Raw genomic sequence first — 4331 nt, 5'->3', positions numbered from 1 at the left:
GCCAATCTCCTCCCAGATATGGAACTTGAGCAGAGTTGCCCATAGCAGAGTGACTGCAGGGAGAAGGGCTTGTCAGGTCTAGTTCTAAGCAGAGGCAGACCAAGCTGCTTGAGGGAGGCTTGTGGTGGTGCCCTTACAGAATCTCCGCCTTCAGATGGTTGCACTGCAGGGTAAGCAGGAGGGCAAGAAAGGCAACTGTGGGGTGGTGACGGGCAGCCTGGCTCACACCTGCAAGCAGATGCTCGGACAAGAGTGGTGGATGCTGTTGAGTGATTGAGCTAAAGGTTTTTATTTGTTTTGTTTTGTTCTGTTCTCTAAAATAGAGCAATATTTTTTAAACCACTTTTGCAACCTGTTAATAGGAGGTGAACTGAATTTAGTGGTTTGACTGGCCCTTTTTTTTAATGAAAGAGGACAGTAATAGAATAGAAAATATCACAATGTAATTTTTTGAACTTTTTTTGAAGTATAACATCCATCCAGAGAAGTGCAAAAACATGCACATTTTACAAAGTGAACATACCCAGCACCCAAATCAAGAAGCAACATAACTAACATCTGGAAGTCCTCCCAAATGTAATTTTTAAAAGAAATTTTATTATATTAATCTTCTAGCATGCCCTTCATACGCGTAATTTATTTTTAACTTTCTGACAACCCTTCCCCCCTGCCCGCCCCCCCCACCACACACAGACAGAATGTAAAGTCCAGGAAAACAGGATGTTTGGGAATAGCCTAACACGCATTTTAAGTGTCAACAGTACTTACTGAATGAATGAATGCATTGAAGGTAGTAAAAGTATTGCTTTGTGACATTTTTGTTTCATTATATATGCACATATGCACTCTACATCTTGATATGAAGTCAGTTTCTTTTCTATAGGTCATAGTCAAAAACGTCTAACTATAGTCAAAAACTGATCCAGCATGAGAAAGTTGTGGAGGCCGTGATTCAGGCCAGGACAATGAGCACAGGCAAAGCATAATGATATGCTAACTAAATCCAGGCTTCTGGAGCTTCAGTGTGCTACTGAATGACCTGAGGATCTTGTTGATATGCAGATTCTGATTCAGTAGATTGGGAAGAGATGCTGAGAGTCTGCATTTCCATCTACACTTTGAGGAGCAAAGCCTTGGACCCTAGAGCTTTTCGGTAGTGCCGCACTTAAGAATCACATGGGAAGCTTTTAAAAACTCTGATGCCCAGGCCCCACCCCCCCAAAATTAAATTGGAATCTCTGGAGTGTGGCTCAGCATCCACAGTTTTTAAAAGCTCCCCAGGTGATTCCAATGTGCAACAAGAAATGGCAGGTGCTTGGTTCCCCAGTATCCCCCCAACGCCTAGAAAATGCCTGAACTGAGGCAGGAGGGAAGGGAGATGTGGGATTAGCACCGGTATGTGAACAGACGATCTGATTTGGCAAAGGACAAAAGATTTTTTTAGTCAGGAACGGACCATTTGCCTCTTAGTCGAGGCGAAGGGAGGGATATCTGAAGGAATTCTTAGGCATAGGGCTATTTGCTTATACAGGCCATATCATCCCGGGACCAAGAACAGACCGTGACTTTACTCTGTTGAGCAAGTCAGAGGTCCCTGGAGCTGCTTAGGGGGCGGGCTCACATGCCTCCAAGGAATACACATAGTTTCAAAACCGTACTAGGGCATTTGGGTGGTGGCGCTGCCTGCGGCTCTCACGTTCCGCTCCCCCGCGCGGCTAGAGAAAGGGCCAAAAGAGCCAGTAGATTCCAAACCCTGGGTACTGACGCCCCCTGGCGGACATCTAGAGTTGAAGTTGGTAACCAATAAATGGACCAGTGGCCACAAGGTACTCATCTGTGTGAGTCCAAGTCAGTGCCAGGCACAATCATATAAGACATGGCCCAGTATGCATAATCAAGAAACTGCTAGTGGGGAAGACAGGACAAAACTTATGAAGGACTGGCTCCTTTTATTCTTTACTTACTCCTTCTTTACATCTATGAAATCTGGCTGCCCCTGGAACTCACTGTACTAAGTTTAGAAATGAGGAGCAGTCAGGCCTTACCCTTAAATGGTGAGGTATTTTTTCACTTTTGTACCTCTCTGCTGTTTTTCTCTCCTTCTTTATTTAAATCTCCCCATTTGTAGTGTAGACACAGTGCATCCTTAGCTTATTGTTTTCAGATAATATAGCTACTCGGTTAAATATAGTATGCAGTAGTAAAACAGTAGAACTAGCTTAGATGTTCCTTAAAGGGGGACTGATAAGACAAAGTATGGCATATCTATGTAATGTATAATATACAATATTTTTAAGTGTATTTTAAAGCATAAAGTACATTTATTTGTGTAGATATGAATCATTCAAGATCTATAAGCGAACAAAGCAAGATACTGTGGTGTGTCTGTGCATTTTTATTTTACCACTTTATTGAGGTATAATTGATATACAATACATTGCACAATTTAAAGTATATAACTTGATGAGTTTGTCTTAAGTATATACTGTGAAACCATCCCCACAAACACATTTCTATCATCCTCAAAAGTTTCTTTATGCCTCTTTGTAATCCCTCCCTTCCACTCCTCCCTGCATCCTCTAGTTCTCCCACGCCATACCCAGGCAACCAGTGATTTGCCTTCTGTCACTATAGGTTAGTTTGCATTTTCTAGAATTTTATATAAATGAAATCAATAGGTTTTTTTTTTCAGAGCTAAATAGAAGTCCATCTTATAGCTATAATACATTGCAATAGCTATTTGAATTATTTCCGTTTTGAACTATTACAAATAAAGCTTCCATGATCCTTTGAGTGCAAACCTTTGTGTGGTTACATATTTTCATTTCTCTTGGACAGACCTAGAAGTGGAATAGCTGGGTCACATAGTGGATGTATATTTAACTTTTTAAAAAACTGCCCAACTGTTTTCCAAAGTAGTAGTAATATTTTACATTCCCATTAATAGTATATAAAATCTCCAGTTGCTCAGCATCCTCACCAACATAGGGTAAAGTCAATCTTTTTAATTTTAGGCATTTTAATGAATGTATAGATGTATCTCATAGTGGTTTCATCTGTATTTTCCTGATAACTAATGATGCATTTTTTCATGTGCTTATTCTCCATTGCACATCTCATTTTATAAAGTACCTATTCAAATCTTTTGCCCACTTAAAAAATTTGGGTCATCTTATTACCAAATTGTAAATTCTTTATATATTCCAGATATAAGTCCTTTATCAAATATATGATTTGCAAATACTTTATTCCAGTCTGTGGTTTGCCTTCTTATTTTTAAAAATAGTATCTTTTGAAAAGCAAAACTTTCGAATTTGAATGAATTCTAATCGATCAACCTTTCTTTTGTGTGTCAGGCTTTTTGTATTCTATCTCTGGTGCCTACCCCCAAAATTTTCTCCTGTGTTTTTCTAGAAATTTTATAATTTTAGATTTTTACATGTAAGTGTATGATCTATTTTGAGTTGATTTTTATATATAGTATGAGGTAAGAGTCAGTGTTCATTTTTTTCTCCCTTGTGATTATCCAGCTGATCCAGCACTGTTTGCTAGAAAGACTTGTCTTTTTTTTGATTGAATTGCCTTGGCACTTTGTGAAAAATCAATCCACTCTACATGGATGGGTTTTTATCTGAACTCTATTCTAGTCTATATATCTGCCTTTTTACCTGTACTTTTTACCTGTATAAGTCTTAAAATCAGGTAGGGTAATACCCACAACTTTGTTCTTCTTGTTCTTGTTCTTCTTATCCCCTTTCTCTGTGCATCGTTTCTGGAAATATTGCAATACCAAATCAAGGAGTGAAGCAGATGGAACAAGCTCCTATTTTATCTCTTTGTTCCACACACCCATTTACTATATTATCCTTGGTAAGGGACAATCATATAATAACAGATACTACACTTGAACTTAGCCAAAGGCCAACAAATGATTCTTCTTTTTAAAAAGTGCTTCTCTAGGTCCTCTGCATTTCCATATAAATTTTATTATCAGCTTGTCAATTTCTGCAAAAAGCCTGTTAGAATTTTGATTCGGGTTGTGTTGACTCTATAGATCAATCCGGGGACAATTCATATCTTAACAATATTGAGTCTTCCAATCCATAAACATTGTATATTTCTGCATTAAGTCTTTAATTTCTCTCAGCAACATTTTGTAGTTTTAAGCATTGAAATTTGGACATCTTTTGTTAATTTTAATTTTTTTCCTAACTATGTGCATTTCTAGGAATTTGTATATTTAATCTAGGTTATCCCATTTGTTGGTGTATAATTGTTCACACTATTTTGTTATAAGCCTTTATTTAAAAAAAATTTTTTCCCCTTCAATT

General features: G+C 37.9%; 1 pseudogene; it reads right to left on the bottom strand.

The window, feature by feature from the left end:
- Positions 1-3756: 3756 nt before the first annotated feature.
- LOC111734171 lies at positions 3757-3933 on the bottom strand (annotated as a pseudogene).
- Positions 3934-4331: the final 398 nt, after the last annotated feature.

The sequence above is a fragment of the Pteropus vampyrus genome, unplaced genomic scaffold, assembly GCF_000151845.1.
Source record: "Pteropus vampyrus isolate Shadow unplaced genomic scaffold, Pvam_2.0 Scaffold826, whole genome shotgun sequence".
NCBI classification, from domain to species: Eukaryota; Metazoa; Chordata; class Mammalia; order Chiroptera; family Pteropodidae; genus Pteropus; species Pteropus vampyrus.
Note: the sequence above shows the minus strand (reverse complement) of the source record. Positions and strands in the feature narration are given on the sequence as shown.